We start from the raw sequence: 21,419 nt of genomic DNA on the forward strand, positions 1-21,419 counted from the left end.
GCTCCACAACAGGAGAGGCTACAACAGTGAGAGGACTGTGTACCGGAAAAAAAAAAAAAAAAAAAAAGTCTAAGTGTTGAGAGAAATTACAGTGTTATACAACCCCATAAACATCGCTGAGAGCCAGAGCCGTGCCAGAGCGCTGTGCAGAGCTGCTTGGGAGAACACAGAGACGAACCCCATGGGGCAGCCTCCCTGGCAGAGGCCACAGCACCGTCCGTACATCAGGGGCTTGGAGCCCAGGACAAGCGCCAAGGTGAACGCCAGGTAGAGCAGATTCCCTGTGAGTGACCCCATGGCAAACCCCCTCTTCTCCATCACATCCTTCCAAATACCCATACTGCGCACACACATGTAAGGGGATTCAGGAGGGAATTCTTGAACTGTAAACGCAGTCCATTTACTCACTGACTAAGTGCACGGCCTTCCAGGTGCTGTCAAAGCCCAAGGAGATGCACGGTCTTCCCCACCAAGCTCACAGTCTACTCAGAGCTGGTTAAATCCTGATGACAGGGAGGAGGGACATGGGCTCCAACAGAAGCAAATGCAGGGGACAGGGGAGGGGCTTCTCCACCGAACTGGGTCTCAGGACCAGCTTCCTGCAGACACTGGACCGAGGGAAGGGAGTAACAACTGAGAAATCACTCCTTGGACTCCAGCCAGGTGCGTGCCGGGGGCCTCCGAGCAGACAAGGCCGCAGGTAAGCTGGAGCTGCCTCGTGGGTTCAGATAAAGACTCTTATCTTGGTCCTTGAAGCTCTGGGAGCCAGTGATGGAGTTTTGAACAGAGGGTATGTTTATCATTTTAGGACGATTACTCCTCGGCCAGTAATCCAGTTAGATTACTGGGGCAGAGAAACCAGTTAGAACTTTGCTGAAGATCAGTAACAATTTGGAAGCGGCCTCTCTGTTTTCAGCAGTGTATGTACATAGTGAAAGGCTACCAGAGAACGTGTGAGGGCATGGGATCTAAAGCGGCAAGCCTTCCAGAGCGTGATGCTGAGGCAGCCCAGTGCCCCCGGGGGCCAGTAGATTAAAAAAGGGCATCTTTGAGGATATACCGGTAGTGAGACGAAAAGAACCCCTAAGATTCAAGAGACCTAGACTCAAGAGCCGATTGCACATTAACTTCACAAGCTCTTGGATGATTCCACACCCCCTGGAAGCCTCAGCGCCCTCATCTGTAATTTGGAATTAATAGCGACCACCCCACGTCTCATGGGGCGGTCACGGGGACTGCATAAACGAAACGGGAAAGCATCAGGGGCGTCCGCGTAGGAGCATCAGGCAGGGAGCTGGCGGCCCTCTGCTCTCCGCCCCCTGACTCTCTAGTTCAGCCACTTCACAACTATTTCGGGTCCATACCTGTGCCAGACACTGAGGCTACCGAGACAATTAAGGAAGGTGCCGCCCTCAAAGAGTTTACGAGAAAATAAGTGACCATTACTGTGCATCTTGTCCCAGAAAAATAGAAACAAGAGAGGAATTTGCCCGTCGGCAGCCATGACTCAGTGCTCTATGGATCACACCCCCCTTACCATGTAATCTGGGATATTCTGGAACAGCCATAAGCCTTGAAATGATTCAGAGGGACCACCTCGTTGTCAAAGGTCTCGGAGGGCTCAAGGCCATGTGATATTTTTACAGCTTCTTTTGGAGTCAAGAGCAGTACAGATTTTGTACTTACTCTGAATTTAACCAGCATTTAAGCGTGCTGATTATAGCTGCAAATACACTTTCTGCTCCTGCGTGTGACTGGAGAGTGGCCAGGGGAGAAGCCTTGGAAATTTACAGAACAGAAATAGCATGTGGTCTGTCTGCTTGAAGGAATGGGTCCCTCTGTGACCAGCAGGGAGAAGACCAGCAAAGGGCCTGAAGCAAACTCAAGACAGAATAAAATGAAGCTTTTTGTCACCATCTCCCTGTTACCAGCCACCTTTTCCCCAGTCTGGGAGACCCCTAAGAAAGCCGACAACAGACCCGGGGCGGGGGTTTCAGAAGACACAGGACGCAGCAAGTCTATCTGGTGAACTGGGGTCACCCAAGCAAAACGTCTAGACATAGTTCTGAATATAAAGAAAATAATGAAAGTGGAAACGTGCAAATTGCTTCCTAATTGGCTTTGCACGAACGAGCAGCTGTCCTGGTTGTGGAAATGAACTATTAGCGGCAGGAAGGCCTAGAAAAGGATGCAAAGACTTGATCTCTGCTCCAGCCCCCAGCCAACCTGGGGACCTTTGATGTCTCCAGCTTCTCCTCTGCTGAGCTAGGAGCTAGAAGGAAAGGCCTTGTGTAGGGTCTGCACTTCCCCGGCTCTCCCTGAGGGCCAGGGTGGGGAGGCCTTCACTGGCACAGGCTACAGGTGCCCCAAGTTTGTTCCAATCTGAGCCTGTTTATTTTTGAGACATCAGGCTTCCCGAAGACTTCTTTGAAGAAAGGATCACTGAACCACCTCCCTGAAATAATTGTGGAAACCACGTGATACATGAGAAGCACGATTTCCTTTAAGCAGAACACTCCACAATTCTATATTCAGACACATCGGCACTGCCTGGCAGGGAAGCGTGCAGGAGAACAGAGAGTGTGATCTTGCCCCATAGGGTCTGGCATAGTGCCAGATCCCAGAACTTCAAGTCACTGAGAAAAACATGGGACAGAGAGGTTCCTTTTTAAAGAAATACACACTTGGACTTGTTTTGTTTTGTTTTGTTTTGTTTTTTTGAGGGAAGAGGGTATAAGTGTCTTTATAAATGTTGATATACTATAGAAAATAAGGGTAAAATGAAATTACAGAATTAAAAAATCTAGAATACCATGTTGATAAGAAGCAATGTTAATGTTGTTGTGTCCTCTCTGTATGTTTGCATGATGTATGAAGGAAGCCCCTCTGTTTACATACAGGTTACATCTGGATCAGTCATCTGGTCCAAACTGACCAACAAATATTTCTTTACACTAACACTTGCTGCACCCATTTCACTGACCATCTACATAAATGTCCGCAACGGGAGAGGCCACAACAGTGAGAGGCCCGCGTACAGCAAAAAATAATAATAATAATAATTTAGTAGGAAAATAACCAACCCTATTAAATCATGTAAGAAATAAACTGATTAAACTCAATAGCCAAAAGAAATAAATGATAAAATTGAAATTTAAAAACAGAGATACACATAAAACCACAGGAAACTGGAAAGATTGGAAGTCAAAGGATGGAGAAAGGTGGTCCAGAAAAATGCAACCCAAAGAAAGCTATCAGACAAAAGAAGACTTAAAGCAAAAAACATAGCTAGAGTAAAAGAAGGCAATTATGTAACAATAAAATACCCAGTTCATTACGTAGCTATAGTAATTCTAAGTTTGTATATATCAAATAGCTTCAAAATATAAAAAGCAAAAATAAAATAGTTTCTGAAAAGAAATGACAAATATACCACCACAGTGGGGAAATCACAATACATTGTTTAATATAGCAAATATAGAAAATTAGGAAAAACAGAGGTGATATGAAAAGCACTATTAACAATCTAAATTTAATAGACATAGGAACTCTCATAATCAACAAACTGAAAATCCACAATCTTCTCAAAAATACACAGAACATTTACAAAAACTGACCTTACACAGGGACATATAGAATGACCAGCAAATTTCTAGTAACTGGTATCATGTGGATGATGTATTTTGACATCAGTGCAATTAAGACAGACATCAATAATGAAAAGATTCTCCATGCTTGAAAAGCACAGAAGACTCATCAATAAACTCATGGGTTTAGAAGAAAATATTGAACTTTAAAAACATGTAGAACTAAACATACTGAGAATATTGTTTAACAAAACCTACGAGATGCCATTAAAGCAGTACTAAGAAATTTATAATCTTAAATGCTTATATTTAAAAAGAAGTCTAAAAGTTATTGAGCTGTCTCTGGCTTAAGAAGTTAGAAAAGCAAGTAGAAGAAAATAACTATTAACAGGTAAACAAAAATAAATAAAACACAAAGTTAAAATAGAGTCAACAGAGTCAAAAGTATTTTTCTTTGAAAATAATAAAACACACTGGCAGATTGGTCAAGGAAGAAAAAAGAGATATGGCCCAATTAACATATTTGTAATGAAAAAAATGGATAGGGATTTTAAACTAAATGAATAATTTTACGCTAATTTTAATTTGAAAAACAGGTAACTAGGAATATACTCCTAGAAAAATATAATTTAAGAAAACTGAAAGAAATTCAGTTTAAAAAGAAATAGGGATTCAGATCATTTTAAAAGCCTCAAAAAAATTAAATAGATAAAAATCTTACAACAAGGAAAGCACGAGTTCTTGTTTTTAGCTGAGTACTACCAAAATTTCAAGAGCAGATAATTCAAATCACACAGAAAATCTTGCAAGAAATAGAAAAATAGAAAAAAAAATCCTCTTTAAATCAGACAAAAAGCAGTTAAAGAAAGGAAAAATAGAGGCCAAACTTACTCATGAGTAAAGAAACAAAAATTTAAAACAAAATAAGAGCAAATAGAATCCAGATGTGCATCAGGCATGTATTTAGGGGGAAAAAAAGTAAAGCCGAACAAGCTAGATTTATCCTAGGCATAGAAGAGAGTTTACCATCGGAATGAGCCATACGTGTAAGATAACATAGTAATAGAAACAGTGAAAATCATGCGATCATCCTAATAGATGCAGAGCAGCCTTTGATAAAACTCAGCATATACTTACGAATAAAAGCAGAAAACAAAACTGTAAAACAGAAACATAAGGGAACTTCCTTAACCTAATAAAGGGTATTTGGAAAAAAAGTGATAGCAAACAACATTCTTAATCAAATTAGAACACTCCTTATAAAGATTAAGAACAATGAAGGGCTATCTTCTATTGCTCCAATTCATTATTGTACTGGAGGTCCTAACTCAAACAAGGAAAACAGGAAAAAGAAAATGTGAGAATTGAAAGGAATAAACCATACTTTAATTATTCACAAATGGCTTTTTACATATAAGAGGATCCATAGACAAAATATTAGAAATACTAAAGGTTGAGTTAAGAGGCTGGATGCAAGATCAATGTATAGATATCAATTACACTTTTATCCTCCAGCAAAGACGCCATCTCTGAAGGCACCCCAAAACTGAGGTGGCTGGAAACAAACAAACATGGCACATGTACCTAAGAGCATACAGCAAATGAGTAAGATCTATCTACAGAAAAGTATAAAGCTTTCCCAAAAAACATTTGTGAAGACAAATATATGGATACTGACACAATGTTCATGGATAGGAGAACTCAATATCAAAAAAAGTCAATTTTTTCTCAATTGATGTATAGATTGACTGCAATCCAAGCAAATTCCCCACAGGTTTTGTTGTTGTTTTTATTGTTGCTATTGCTGTTTCATAAACTAACTCTAAAATCTCTATAGAAGAGCAAAAGTCCACGTACAGCCAAACATCACCCAATAAGAGGGAAAAGATGAAAGGACCAAATATCAAGACTTCGTAGAGAGCTACAGTCATTAAGAGCAGGCAGCACTGATACAGAGGTGGGCAAATTAACCAACATACAAATAGAGACAACACAGAAAAACAAACCCATGCACTTGGGGAAACTCAATATATTACAGACTGTATATCCCAGATCAATAGAAAAAAAGGATTATTCAATAAGTGGTACTAGGAGAATTATTATTCTTTATGGATAAAAATAATCCTGGATTCTTCTATCACACACAAAAATTAATTCCAAATAATTGTAAAACTGATAAAAGAAAATAAGGGAGTAACTTATAACCTTGGGATACAGAAGAATATCTTAAATGAAAGGCTCTAACTATAAATGGCCAAGGTTGTATACATTAAATACATTAAAATCAAGAACTTCTGTTCATCAAAAAGCACCTTGTGAAAATATATGGCACAAAATAGAAGGTAATATTTTTAACAGTATGAATCTTCAGAATATATAAAGGATGCTTTCAAATCAATGAAAAAAAATATACAACCCATTGGGAAACTAGAACAAGGAGATGAACAGTCCTTTTACAATAGATGAAACAGATGATAATTAAATATGTGAAAAGAAGCTCAATATTATTGGTACATTAAGTTCACTTCACTATTAATTTGTCAAAAATTAAGAAGTCCAATAACACCAAGTGTTGGGATAAGGCAGACATGAATCTTAAAGGACACTTTTATTCACTGCTGATGGCAATGTGCATTGGTGGTATAATCACTATGGAAATCACCAGGACATTTTCTTGTAAAGTTGGTCATGAATTAGCCTTTCTTCAGGCCCAAACTCTCCTCCTAGGTATATAACCAAGGAAAAAAATAGTGTACGTATAGCAGAGATATATGTGCAAGAATATAAATAGCAGAGTATTTTGTGACAGTAAAAGACTGAAAATAACTCAAACACCCACTGACAGGAGGAAGCATGGATGTTAACCTTATCAGATATTATGTAAGCGAGATGAATAAATATAGCTACATGGAACAAGGTGGTTAAATCTTAGAAACAAAACACTGAACAACAGCATGACACAATTTTTAATGAGTAACATTATGTATACTTTTAGGAGTACAGACTACCAAAAATAGCAAGGGAAGATTAAATGATAGTGCGGGGAAAAGCAGTCAGATAGAGGAAAATGTCGACATCAATATCACAGTGTTAATATTTTTGTTTAAGAGACAGGTTCATGGATATTCATTAATTATGCTTCATAACTCACATACATAAAGTGTTGTATGTACTGGATCCGACTTTAAAAGATCTGCACATTTCTTTAAAAGATCTGCTTAGAATGGTGTTGTCTAATCTGGTTCAGATTTAAAATGAGTATCTTTTCATGGGTACTAAATTTTCTAGATGGGGAAATTAAAAAAAATTAAAAAAATAAAAATCAATAGTGGTTTCCTCTGGGGAGGACAAAGAGATGAAGCATTTACATTTGTATTTAATAACCTGTCTATATTTTAATAATTTTACTACATGCATATACGTATTTAAAAAATTAAGTACCCAGCTTAATTGGTAAGCTTTAGGAACTCGAATTTGGTGGTTATGAGCAACAATAGCTCATTGGATTCAGAAAGCTCATTGTTGATTCATCATCAATGAAATTAAAGAAAACAAGGATGTCCGGGCTGAGTTGGTGGCCAGCTCTCTGAACGGATGTCCTGGACCATGCCCACACCGCCCCCCAATCCCACGCCTCCATCGCCCCGGCCAGGGAGGCAGCTCTGGGCACAAGACGTCCAGATTCAACTCCAATACCAGCTCTTAAGGTCTACAGATTTCATGATCCTTTCAATAAAGAGGACATCCTTTGGGTCCTGTCCTATAAAAGAATAAGAACCTTCCTCAGATTATGTACTTGTAATTTCTTCTCTATTCTATTGGAAGCTTTTTGATTCCCTAAAAACGGGGGGAAAAGGACGATGAAGTGTTTTCCCCTGGCTAGCCCCCTCTTCAAAGATTATGAAATACGATTTTTTTCCCCATCTTGGAGCAATTTATACACAAAACATCCTGCTTCTTGTTAATCCTCACATTCCATTCACTCACTCACACAGTGGAGAAGTCACAGTCTGCTCTTCATTCTGATGTTTCAAAACCCTATAGTTCATTTGATTTTCTTTCTGGGGGATATTAGTGATAAGATTACACTCTCTGGTGTTCACTTCAGCTTGCACCACAGTGTTGAACTTGAACTGAGCAGAGAGAATCCAGAACACAATTACAAAGTACCCTGTGGTCATCTTATACAGCCTACACTTCCTAATACTTCTAGGGATGGATGCCCCAGAGCCCAACTGGCCTCTTCCCTCACCACACCAACCCCGCCCACTAATGGACTTCACAGTGATGTTCCAAAACTCCGCAAATAATTCATCACATTTCAATATATATGGCCTCTCCCATAGCTGCGTAGTTACTACTGGCACTGAAGATGTCTTGCAAACCTAAATAACTTCCTGTTGGCATGGATGCAGAGGAACTGACATTCTAATACATTGCTCATGAGACTGCCAAATGTTACAGCCAATGTAGAAAACAGTTTGGAAGTTTCTTGTAAAGTTAACCATATCTAGCAAAAAAAAAAAAAAAACTTAAATAACTTTGTTTCTGAAATTTCTGAACCAAGATGTTCTCCCAGACTTCCTAATCCTCCCTGCTTTCCTGGTGCTGAGAGTGCATACAAAACCTTCTTTATCAGGCAGAAAGGTCAAGTGAGATCTGGAAGTTGGGTGTCCTGGCTTTGTTGGGCTCCACCACCAACTTCCAGCTGCATCATCTTGAACAAGTTGCTTTCAGTCTTAGTTTTCTCAACTGGACAGTAGGAAGAACAATAGCTATAATCACAGGAGAGCTGTGTAAGCTAATAACAGTACACAGTGCACATGGAGGTTCATGTATGAACTCCAAAGCGGTATACCAACGACAGCTATTAGCAGCCATCAGTAGTTACCTCATCTCTCCCTAGACATTTGGACAGTGGCTTCAGAAGCCAGAGAGTAAATCAAACTCTCTAGGGTTGTGGCTTCTTCCTGCTGTGCTGGAAGACATCCCTTAGCCAGTTCCTCCAAATTCCTGCAGCCCTCCCTAGTAATCAGAATATCCCTCCTCAGAGAACGCATGACTGCGGGAATGCCTAGCCCTCCTCACAGCTGTGAGCAACGTGCTTCCTGTCATCTTGTTTGCATCTTCTGTGGTTCCAAGGTCCAGCCCCACCTGCACACACACTACCCTCACTGCCCCTTCCCTCAGGTCCCAGAGGAGGCGGCAGGTGGTCATTTCATTTGCATTTGGTTCCTAACCAGTAAATAATAGCTGAAAGTTGTTTACACATCATGAGAAATGTCCCCATCCTTCACGCACATCTGATCCTCACAAGGACTTCCAGGTAGGTAGGGAAGCATTGCTGTCATTCCCGTTTTGCTATGAAAATATCCAGGCTCTGAGACGTCAATGACTTTCCCAAGCTGCACTGGGCAGTTAGTGGTGAAGCTGGGCCTAGACCTGTCTTCTGACCCCCTGTGTCCATCACTTCCTACCACACCACAAAGCCTTGAATTTGCTCTGTGTGGCACAAAGCAGAGATTTTCTGGTTTTGTTGGAGAGGGGCTGGGCTATAGCCAAAAATAACCTTTTACAAGTACACAGGCCTTTAGCACATTCCTCAGTTGCCATTAAAAATTATAGAATTTTAAATAGTTGCAGAATATGTAACTTCTGGCATATTGGAAATATCGCCTTTTTAAAATAAAGTAGCAACAGTTGAAAAAATGTAATTTTCAGTATATCATTTTTTTTAATATGCATGAATAGCTGAAGCAATCCTGAGAAAGAAGAACAAAGCTGAACACTTCTCAATTTCAAACTATATGATGCAGCTATAGTAATCAAAACAGTATGGTATTGGGTAAAACAGACACATAGATCAACAAAACATAATAAAAATCCCAGGAATAAACCCATATGTATAGGAGCAATTAATTTTCAACAAAGACACCAAGAATATACAATGGGGAAAGAATAATCTCTTCAATAAATGGTGTTTGAAAAACTGGATAGTCACATGCAAAAGACTGAAACTGGACCCCTATCTTACACCATAAATCTAGAAGAAAACCTAGGCAGTAAGCTCCTTAACACCAGCCTTGACAATGATTTTTTTTTATTTGACACCAAAAGCAAAGGCAACAAAAGCAATGTAAACAAAAAAAGTAAACATCAAACAAAAAAGCTTCCACACAGCAAAGGAAACCATCAACAAAATGAAAAGGCAACCTACAGAATGGGAAAAAAAATATTTGTAAATCCTATGTTTGATAAGGGGTTAATATCCAAAATATAGAAAGAACACATACAACTCAATAGTAAAAGTACAGGGCTTCCCTGGTGGCACAGTGGTTAAGAATCCACCTGCCAATGCAGGGGACACAGGTTCGAGCCCTGGTCCGGGAAGATCCCACATGCCATGGAGCAACTAAGCCCGTGCACCACAACTACTGAGCCTGCGCTCTAGAGCCTGCGAGCCACAACTACTGAGCCCATGTGCCACAACTACTGAAGCCCGTGCGCCTAGAGCCCGTGCTCCGCAACAACAGAAGCCACCGCAATGAGAAGTCCGCGCACTGCAATGAAGAGTAGCCTCCGCTCACCTCAACTAGAGAAAGTCCACGCACAGCAATGAAGACCCAACACAGCCATAAATAAATAAATAAATTTATTAAAAAAAAATAGTAAAAGCATAAATAATCCAATTTTAAAATGGGCAAGGAACTTGAATAGATATTTCTCCAAAGGAGATGTACAAATGGTCAACAGGTACGTGAAAAGATGCTCAACATCACCATTCATCAGGGAAACACAAATCAAACCACAAGAAGATGTCACCTCACACCTGTTAGGATGTCTATTATCAAAAAGACAAGAGTTAACAAATGCTGGCAAGGATGTGGAGAAGAGGGTACCCTTGGGCACATGATGGAGATGTAAACTGGTACAGCCACTATGGAAAACAGTATGGAGGTTCCTCAAATTATTATAAATATAACTGCCATGTGATCTAGCAATCCCACTACTGGATATATGTCGAAGGAAACAAAATCATGAACTCAAAGAGATATCTGCACCCCCATGTTCACTGCAGCTCTATTCACAGCAGCCAAGGTATGGAAAAACCTAAGGGTCTGTTGGCAGATGAATAGATAAAGAAAACGTGATATGCGTGTGTGTGTGTGTGTGTGTGTATTTATTATTATTATTATTATTATTATTATTATTATTATTATTATTATTATTCAGCCTCAAAGAAAGAGGAAACCCTGCCATTTGCAACAACATGGATGAACCTGGAGGCTATTTCTCTGTCTGGAAATAAGCCAGACAGAGAAAAAGACCACACGATATCACTTACATGTGGAATCTAAAAAAAAGGAAAGAAAGTAAAACTCAGAGAAACAGCAAAGAGGAGAAAGGTGGTTGCCAGGTGCAGGAGGGTGTGGGAAATAGGCAGGGGTTGGTAAACGAGTGTAAACTTTCAGTTATAAGATGAATAAGATCTGAGGATCTAATGTACAACATGCTGACTATAGAGGCCCCCTGTTTAAACAAATACACTCAGAAAAAAATTTGAGAAAAAATACATTCATTTCAATGCACCTCTCCATAGAAAATACCTTAATACATGATTTTATTATAACCATGTTTCAACTATATGTTTGTCCATATTATTTGCATATTTAGCTCTTCCAGTAACTTAAGAGATGAAGACAGTTTTCACTGTCAAACCAATGAGCCAATGAGAATTCCTTTCTATCAGAAAGATTTTACCTTGTTTTTAAATTCAGATAAGTGTGTTTATATATAGATGATAGATGAATTATGGAATACACCCATAAAGTCAGCCATTAAAATAAGTAAATTCAGGATTAAAATGAGATTGAGATAATTCAATTATGCTATGCAGTTTTCAATACATGATAATGACTAGATACTAAAGGTTTCCTCATTGATATTAATCAAGCAATGCTAAATGTAGCTAACATCATAAGTATGATAAAAGGATGATATTTCTCTGGTAAAAGTGCTTGCATGTGTTTGTGAAGCTCTGTTCTTAGGCTTTGGGGAATAATCAAAAACGTACTGTATTTTTTAAATCGGGGGGAAAATATTCCATTAATTTTGTTAAGCCACATGATCAAACTTTTCCTTTTGACTGTTTTCCCTGTTTTCCATCTTTTCTTTGTATTAGGAGCACAAGAGTGCCCAATGAATCTGTGCAAATCACTTTTTAAAAAAATCCTATCACTACCCTTAGCAAATCATAACGGTCCCCGACCAGCCACAGGAAAGAGTCTAACTCCAAACCTGCACGGTCCAGCCCGAGTGGCCTTCCGTACTGCCTTCTCATCTCTGTCCCTCTCTCCTCTCCACTCAGACATGTCTCAGCCGTGAAGGGATCTAGTACTCAGCACCCACTTCTCACAGCCTCACTTCTGCTCTGTCCCGCGCTCAAGTTTTGGGAATTGGCGTTCCACATCTGCTTGTTAACATTAGTCAAAGGAAAACATAACAGCAGAGACCCGCCCCGTGTCTACTCCTCCATCTCTCTTGGCCCAAGCACATGACCTTGCACATAATAGATGCTCATTAAGTGTCTGCTGCTTGGCTGTCTAGAGAAGTCCACACTGCCCCAGGGAACAGGCACTTGCTTCTCCTTGATCAGTGGTTCTCGTTGCCTCTGCACTTTGGGATGGGGAAACACCGAGAACGCTCACGGAGACTTACCCAGGAAATACTGACTTGACAGCAGGGCTTAGAGGATAGCACATATAGCTCTCAAAACAAAACAACAAAAAGAACAACAAAAAAATTTTTTAATTAAAAAAACAAAGAAACTGCAATTGAGACAAACGTGGAAAATGTGGTCATTAAGATTTATTTGAACTGGGCCTTCCACCATAGCAACTCAGAACAGCATCTCTAAGTGTTTCTATTTCTAAAAATATTGCTCGTGTAACTACCTCAGCCACTCCAAAACCATCAGAAGTTAAGCAGGGTACTGATATTTTCGATTCTAGTTAGAGTTTTAAACGACCTTTGCCTTAAAGCTTCACCAGCCAAGAGCAGGGTTGAGCCCAGCTGTCCCAGCTGCAGCTCTCCACATGCCGGCCATTCCCAAGGCTGAGTCAAGGCCAAGGCTCAGTTAAAGTTTCTTAACAGAAGATTTATTTTCTTACCAATGACATTCTCCACTGGGGGAAGAAAGAAAAAGAAAAAAATGAAACTATCTTTTAGATATAGCTATGTCAATGACAGAAGTGTGAATTGGGGGTGGTTTATATCCAACGGAGGCCGTGTCTCTTTATAAAACCTAACCATTTAAAAATATCTTTGCTTGTGCTGGAATGCCATTTTCTGGTATTTTGGCTTCTTCAACATGAATCTTTTGTAACTATGAAGCCATTTCAGCTCTTGGAATTTGCTGGAGACAGATTCCCAAGCAGAACGTCCTGGGAGGTGGGAGTGGGCAGATTCAGGAAAGAATGCACAATTCCACTTGGCCTTGCAGTGCATTTGTTCCAGGGTGCTTTCATGTTTTCCTCATACCTGAGGGAACTCTGTCTCTGGACCAGCAAATGTACTGCAGAGAGGGATGCAGTAACCTTAAAACGTTAAAGTCGAGGTTAAAAAAAAAAAGAAAAAGAAAAATCCTCTTAGTGTCCAAGGCCTATGAAGAAGGGGAAGGGCGGCTTCAAATGTCAGCTGTCACATTTCCTGTGTCTTTACTGCACTGATGAGCTGGCTGCAGGCCTCCCTCTGCCTCAGCAAAGAAATGTGTTGGTAAGAAATTAGCAATATATTCCCAGTATTACCAGAGGAACATTGGTAATATCGGTATCTGGTTCAGGATTCAACAAGAGTTCTCGAGCAGGCCCTTTCACAGTGCAGGCAGTGAGGGAGCTCCCAGGTGGCCTAGTGGCTAGGACTCCGCACTCTCACTACAAGTTCAATCCCTGGTCTAAGAACTAAGATCCCACAAGCCTAGAGGTGTGGCCCAAAAAATTTAAAAAATAAAGGGCAGGCAGTGAAAAGGCAAAGCGGGGTGATGAGAACCTGAGGCTAGGGGGAAGGAACGTTGGAATTTAGGTTCCCAAAAGCACCCCAAATCCCCAGGTTCAGGCACACGGTCAGCCCACCACCTCTGGTCTCCCCAGCCATTCCCTCCAGTGTCCCCGGCCAGACAGCTCTGGCCCTTCTCCTGTACCTCCAATTCCCCTATCGCCCAGCCCAACCTCCTTCTCACGACTGATGTCCTCTGTCCTCAAGTCACCGTGGCAATCTCCAGGTGACCTGGGCCATCTCTCTCCTGCAGATGCTATTGCTGGGGCCACCCCTGTCAATCTGTCCCTCTCTGCTCAGCCAAATGACAATTCGATTCTTTTTTTTTTTTTAATTTTATTGGAGTACAGTTGATTTACAAATGTATGTTAGTTTCAGGTGGACAGCAAAATGAATCCGTTATACTTACGTATGTATCCATCATTCTTTTTCAGATTCTTTCCCCATACAGGTTATTACAGAATACTGAGTAGAGTTCCCCGTACTATACAGTAGGTCCTTGTTAGTTATCCATTTTATAGACAGTAATGTGTATGGGCCTAGACATTACCATACTAAGTGAAGTGAGTCAGACAGAGAAAGACAAATATCATATGATATCACGTATATGTGAAATATAATTAAAAATTGATACAAATGAACTTTTTTACAAAAGAGAAACAGACTCACAGTTCTCCATAATTCAATTCTTGAGCTATTGTGTGTGTGTACCCTCAACTCCACAGCTGAACTGTTTAGAAAAACACACAATCTCACTGATGAGTACAGGTGGACTCTTACGACTAACAGGTGATCACTCCGCACCTCCTTCCCTTTTTTCCCAAACTTACAAGCCCTCCTGCACCATGGCACTCTCAGCTGGTGACTTTACTTCCTATTTCACAAAGAAAATAAAAGCGATCAGAAGAAAACTCCTCTTCTGAGCACTACCTCGGCCCCCATGTATCTGTCATTTAGTCCGTCCCCCACCAGTAACTATCTGTGCTCTGCCTGAAGCAAACAACTCCACCTGTACACGAACGCACCTCCCTCACCCACTCAAGACATGCTTCCAGCAACCCTCTGTCCTATATTATCAACTTTTTACTCTCTACTGAATCATTCCCATCGGCGTATAAATAATGTTAATGCTTCCAACTCAAAACGAATTCTCTTGGCCTGACTCACCCCACCAGGTACCACCCCATTTTCGGCTCCCCTTTGCAGCAAACCTTCTCCAAACTGCCGTCAACAATCTAGGTCTCAGAGTTCTCCCTTCATCTTTCCCTCGGTTGCCATAGTCACCAGACCCACATGACATTTGCTGTTTTTACCGAAGGCACCAATGACCTGCGTGGCACTGATCCAAGAGTCAATTCCAGTCTCCGCCTCATCTGGCCCATCCACACACTGGGCACAACTCATCATTCCCTCCTTCTGAAGTGATTTCATGTGGCTTCCAAGATGCCTCACACTTGGATTTCCCCTCCCTCTCCGGGGGCTGCCTCTTGGTGTCCCACTTCCTTTGCTCCTCCTAAAGCCGGAATGTTCCAGGGCCCAATCCTGAGAACTCCTCTCTCACTAGGATCTCACTGACCTTATCCCTTTAAATCCCAACTGCAGGCCAGAGACCCCCATTGTACCTCCAGCTCAGATCACCATCTTCAACTATCGGATGTGGATATACCTGTCCACTCAGCATCTCCATTTGGGGGGGTCTTATAATCTCAAACTCAACCTGTTCAAAACTGAACTTCTAACCTCTTTTGGCACCAAAAGGGCCAAAACCCTCCCCACCCTGCAGACTTCCCCATCTCAGGTGGCGACAACTCCCTCTAGTTGCACAACCTAAAATCTCTGCCATCATGATGGACTTGCCCTTCTTCTCAAGCCCCACACCCATTCTGCCAGGACATCGTAAAGGCTCTTTCTTCAAAATATATCTAGAATGTGACCACGTTTCCCTACTTCCACGGCTACCAGTGGCGCAGGCCACCAAATTATCTCTTGTCTGACTTACTACAATGGATTTCTCTAATGACCTCTAAGTGGTCTCCTGGTCTACCCCCCATCATTCAACACTGATACCAGAATGAGCCTATCAAAATGGATCCCGTCCCTCCTCTGCCTAAAACACTGCACTGATTTCCCATCGTAAAGCCTAGAATTCCCCCCAATAGCCCGCGATGCTAACAGGTTTCTGTTACCTCCTGACCACTGTCTGACCCCACCACCCGACTCACTGCTTCTGCTGGCTCCCCTGCCTCTCGGTGTTCCCCCAACGTGCTGCGATGCACAGACTGGACTCTGGGCCTTCACACCCACCTTTTCTTCTAGCTCCAAGTCTCTTGTCCCAGTCGGTTAAATGGCTAATTCCCACACTTCCTTAAATCCACGTTCAAATGTTGACTTTTTTATGAGACCTCCCGGAGCACTCCATTTAAAACTCCACCCCTCTAAACTTGGTAGCTTTTTATTTTCTCCACAACACTTATGCCTGGGAATGAGACATGAAATTTACTTCTTCACGTGGTGGTCAGTCTCTTGGTGCCTGTCCCCACCCTCCACTCACACGCCCCCCCGCCAACCTGGAATCTCCATGAGAGAAGTTTGTGTCCGTTGTGCTCACCGTGGGTCCTGGGTTAGAACAGCACCTGGCGCAATACGGCTGCTCAATCCATATGTTCTGGACAACTTAATGAATCACTGAGACCCTAGGGACGTCACTTTGATCTTCTAAACCTGTTTCCTGGTCTACAAAACCGGACTAGCAATAAGAGCCTCATGAGCTTGTTAAAAGCAGAAAATGAGGACCCGTGTGGTAGCCTTTGTAACATATTAATTACTATAACCGCTTAACATAATATGTTGAAGACCATCCTCAAAACTCATTCGGGGAAGCAAACTAGGCAATTGCTTATTTGGTGTGGTTTAAGAGGTACAGAAAAACCCATCCAGGTTGGGGTCTTTCCCAACAATGGCCTGAGAGCCCACCAAGAAGACATAAATGAAGGTTTTCAAGCTTTCATTTTCCAATGTCAAAGTTACCTTTGAAAAGTCCTGATGGGAGGAGAGGAACGGTCTTCTGGCCAAATCCTGGTGTCCTGATGTGCTCAGCTGGCCCTCCCTCTCATGACAGGCTGTCCATCTGGAGTAGTGGGGGAAGATCTCTGGCACTGGGGTCCCTGCAGACCTGGGGGATGGGGAGTGTATCAGACTCAGCAGGGTGAACACCTGGGGAGCAGGAGAAGGGCACAGGAGCTTAGAGAGCAGGTTGGGGGGTGGCAGGGGGCAGCAAAGATGATTGTGCTGATTTAGAACCCAACATCAGCCTTTCAAATCCCCAACCCAAGGGAGAAAGCTATTGATATAACTACTAGAAATCTAATCTGATCAACATTTGGAAGGTACCACTGGAGAAGAAACTAAGGTTTATGGTATAGGTAATCAAATTCCACAAAGAAGTTAACAGATAAATCTACCAACACAGACAATTCTCAGATAACAATGTGTCCCTGGGTCTCCATTTCTGTCCCCTCCTTTTCCAATCACAGCCATTCAGGTTTGCCCCAGTGGGACTCCTACAGGCAGAGGTTTAGGGCCACAGAAAAGTTTAAACATAAGGCAAGATTATGTTAACTGTAATCCCCAGGGCAACCACTAACAAAACAACTGAAAAAATGTATAAGACGTGAACAACAGAATTAAAATGGTATGCTAGAAACTAACACAAAAGAAGGCAAAATGGAGGAATAAAGGAACACAAAAGACATAAGATCCATAAGGAAAAAAAGCAAAACGGCAGACATAAATTCTATCTTATCAGTAGTTACACTAAATGGTCTAAACGCTCCAATCAAAAGGCAGAAATTGGTACAATGGATAAATAACATATGCTGTTAGAAGAGCACCAGAACAGAATCAAAAAGAATAAAATACTTATGAATAAATTTAACAAGATATGCAAGATTTGTACATTGAAAACTACCAATATATCATTACAAGAAATGAAAAACTAAGTAAACAGAAAGGACATCCTGTGCTCATGGGTTGGAAGACAATATTGTTAAGACAGCACTACTCCCCAAATAGGTCTTCAGATTCAATGCAATCTCTATTAAATTCTCCGCTTTCTTTTTTGCAGAAATTGACAAGCAGTTCTTAAAATTCATACAGAAATCCAAGACATCTCACATAGCCAAAAGAACCTTGAAAAAGAAAAGCAAAGTTGGAGAATTCACACTTTGGGATGTCAAAAAAAAAAACAACAAAAAAAATGCTATTGTAATCAAGAGAGTATGATACTGGCATAAGGAAAGACATAGAGCGCAATGGCTTAGAACTGACAGTCCAGAAATAAACCCATACATTTACGGTTAATTGATTTTCGCCGAGAGTGCCATGACAACCCAGAGGGTAAATGATAGGCTTTTCAGCAAATGATACTGACATTCAGAAAATAAATCTCTACACAGACCTTACACCTTTCACAAAAATTAACTCAGAATGGATTGTACACCTAAATGGAAGAGCAGAAATTATAAAACTCTTAGAAGAAAGCATAGGAGTAAATCCTTGTGACCTGAGATTACGTACTAGTTTCTTAGATATGTCACCAAAAGCACAAATAGCAAAAGAAAAGTTAGATAAACTGAGACTCCATCAAAATTGTAAAGTTTTGTGTGTTATAGAACACCATCAATAAAGTTACATCAACCCACAGAAAGGGAGAAAACATATACAAGTCATGTACCTGATAAGGACTTTGTATCCAGATTATATAAAGAACACATTCAAATCAACAATAAAAAGACAAATAACCAAATTAAAAAATGGGCAAAAGATCGGAATAGACATTTCTCCAAAAAAGATATCCAAATGCCCAATAAGCACATTTAAAAATGTTCAACATGGTTATTCAATTATGGAAATGCGAATCAAAACCATAATGAGATACCACGTCACACCCACTAGGATGACTAGAATCAGACAGAAGATAACAAGCATGGGTGTGGGTGTGGAGAATTCTCAACACTTACACATTGCTACTGGAAACTGAAGTGGGGCAGCTGCTTTGGGAAATAGTTTGGCAGCTCCTTATAGGGTTAAACACAGAGTCACATATGGCCCAGCAATTCCACATCTAGGTATGCACCCGAGAGGATGGAAAACAAATGTGCACCAACAACCTGTACATGGATGTTCATAGCAGCAGTATTCAAAACAGCCACAAAGTGGAAACAGCCCCAATGTCCATCAACTGGTGAATGTGAAAACAAGATGTGGTATGTCCACAGAATGGATTTGAAATGCTACAATAAGGATGAACTATGAATATATCATGCTAAGTAAAAAAAAAAAAAAAAAAAAAAGTCAGACCAAAAAGGCTACAAACTGCAAGAAAACATGTATATGGAATATCCACAACAGGTAAATCCAGAGGGACAGAAAGTAGATTCACGGTTTCCAGGGGTTTGAGCCAAGGCAGAGTAAGGAGCGACAGCCATTGGATCAGGGATTTGGGAGGGAACTGAAAATGTTCTGGAGTTAGATGATGATGATGCTTGTACGACTCTGTGAATATGCTGAAAACCCCTGAATTTTATACTTCAAAATGATGAATTTTATACTATATGAGTTACATCTCAATGAAACTATTATTGAAAAAGAAATATATCAACTGGAAAAAATGTAAAGGCATAATAACTCCAGAATTTCCCAAGTTTCTCTCTCCACAAGTACAGCATCTGCTCATCAGAAATGCAACACCAGCATCTGAACTTGGCTTATTTTTAGGCATCTATGGTCAGGAAGCAAAGAACAAAATCAATTCTGTCTTTCTAGTCACTTCAAAGTAGGGCATCCGAGAGCAGCAGATGTTTCCATCGGAGTAGACGTGAGATACATCCCAATGGACAAATCCACATCTCCTCTGGAGCTAGCGCTTCCTCCCTGTGCTTTTACTAAAATGACAAGCTTTGCCCACGTGTGGCCTGAGCAAGTGAGTTTTCCTGCAATGCTCCTGACCAGCTCCCAAAGCCTACAGCCTTCAATGTGGAGGCTGAAACCTCTGAGCTACCCCCGCCCGTCACCTGGTCCCTGCACAGAGCAACCCTGTCCACCTGCAGGAAGCTCCTCCTCTGCCCTGAAGCATCAAGGTACCAACTTCAGAAAATATGACCCTGTGTTTGCACATCTTTTCTCTGCCTGTACTTGGCAATCAGTAAGAATCCTTCAAACAAAAGATAATACAAAAGTCTGCTTTACTACATGTTTCTGCCATTTTTCCCAGGTACGAAGAGCCAGTAAATAGAACTATAATCTTCAGCAAGAAAGAAAAGCTCTCGGTGAGCTGCTGCAGTGACAACAGAAGACTTTTAGCTACATTAGAAAAATGTTCATGAAAAGAGGCTGCACGCAGAGCTCTCTGCCCGGAGGCTGTGCTGTGAGCCTGTGTGTTTTCAGGCTGCCAGCAGGTCGGAAAACCCGTGCCCACCTTCCAGAGCCCCACTCTGGGGGCTGCCTTACGCTGGCATCGCCTGGGCTCCACAAACAAGCAGGGGTTAAAGTATTAAAGTGCTGCAGTGTTTCCCACGGTGGTTCTTCAATCACACGTTTTGTGGAAGTGGTGGCCACCTCCAGCCTTGGCTCAATCCTCCAGGTATGAAACAGTGCCCTTCACAGAGCTCTGCTTACAGAGCTGCACAGATTGTGATCGGTCAGTCCCCATCCTAGGTCCCCACAAGCCCTGCTATTTTTAGTGCTGGTGTTGCAGAGAACTGGGAATATATGTACTGGGTTTTAGCAGAAACACCTATAGTAAACATTTATCAGTTATTAACCTTTTTTTTGCACTCCCACCATCTGGGTGGGAATGATACAAAAACGGATCTGCCATGATCCTGCTCTCAAGGAGATCAGAATTGATAGGAACTTTTATGCCCACACATTACTCTCCTGGGTGATTAAACATAAAAAACATTACTTTTTGTCACTGGAAGAAATATGACACACCACAGCCTAGGACCAGGCTTCTTGTTTCCTAAGTCTGTGCTCCTCTGGAATCTCAATTTCATTCCAATATAAATTTAATAAATTCACCCTTTTATAGGAACAGGGATGTTACATCAAATAACAAAGGTCTCAACTGTTTGGAATAACCTGAGAAAGCCAACCTGGTACAAAAATACGCATTAAAGAAATTATTTCACCAACTGTATGTACATCAATATATAAATGGGTCCTATTAGTGAGTTATATATAAGATTATTCCTTGCTAAATTAATTCACCAAACAAAGAACAGCTGGAATCACTAAAATAACCAGGCTTATTAGAAAAAAACTGGGGGAATTCCCTGGTGGTCCAGTGATTAAGACTCCGAGCTTCCACTGCAAGGGACACAGGTTCGATCCCTATTTGGGGAACAAAGATCCTTCATGCTGTGCCTCATGGCACGGCCAAAAAAAACAAAAACAAAAGAAAAAACTGGGGTTAGTGATAACCACTCAAAACCTTCAGAATTTCGTAATACATATACGCACACCCATATATATATATATACACATACTGCAGGATTGCTTGGCCCTGCTGAGGGAGCACTGTGGTCAGATCTAGGGTGGCAGGGGGCCAGGCGGAGCACTCCCTCACCTCCACACAGCAGCTCAGGTGCAGGCACACAGTAGCAGGAAAATGGACTTAGCCAAAAATGGGTTTTGCCAGGTGATTACTAAAGTGGGAGAAAGGGCCACATTTCAGAAAGAAGAGGATTGAAGACATAAGGGTGGCAGTGAACGCTGAAA

At 41.3% G+C, this 21,419-nt stretch overlaps 1 protein-coding gene across 11 annotated transcripts in view; it reads right to left on the minus strand.

The window, feature by feature from the left end:
• The window catches only part of RNF144A (ring finger protein 144A), a 114,672-nt gene that overhangs the window by 73,100 nt on the left and 20,153 nt on the right, over positions 1 to 21,419 (minus strand). For 8 of the 11 annotated variants that reach the window (XM_067703771.1, XM_067703772.1, XM_067703764.1 and 5 more), the window contains exon 2: positions 16,668 to 16,812. The exons of 2 other annotated variants lie outside the window; for them this stretch is intronic. The gene's annotated coding sequence lies outside the window, so the exon portion shown is untranslated. Of the gene's footprint in view, positions 1 to 16,667; positions 16,854 to 21,419 lie in introns of all 11 variants that reach the window. One more of the 11 variants, XM_067703763.1, reaches the window with a different exon arrangement.

Source organism: Pseudorca crassidens, chromosome 14 (genome assembly GCF_039906515.1).
Source record: "Pseudorca crassidens isolate mPseCra1 chromosome 14, mPseCra1.hap1, whole genome shotgun sequence".
NCBI lineage: Eukaryota > Metazoa > Chordata > Mammalia > Artiodactyla > Delphinidae > Pseudorca > Pseudorca crassidens.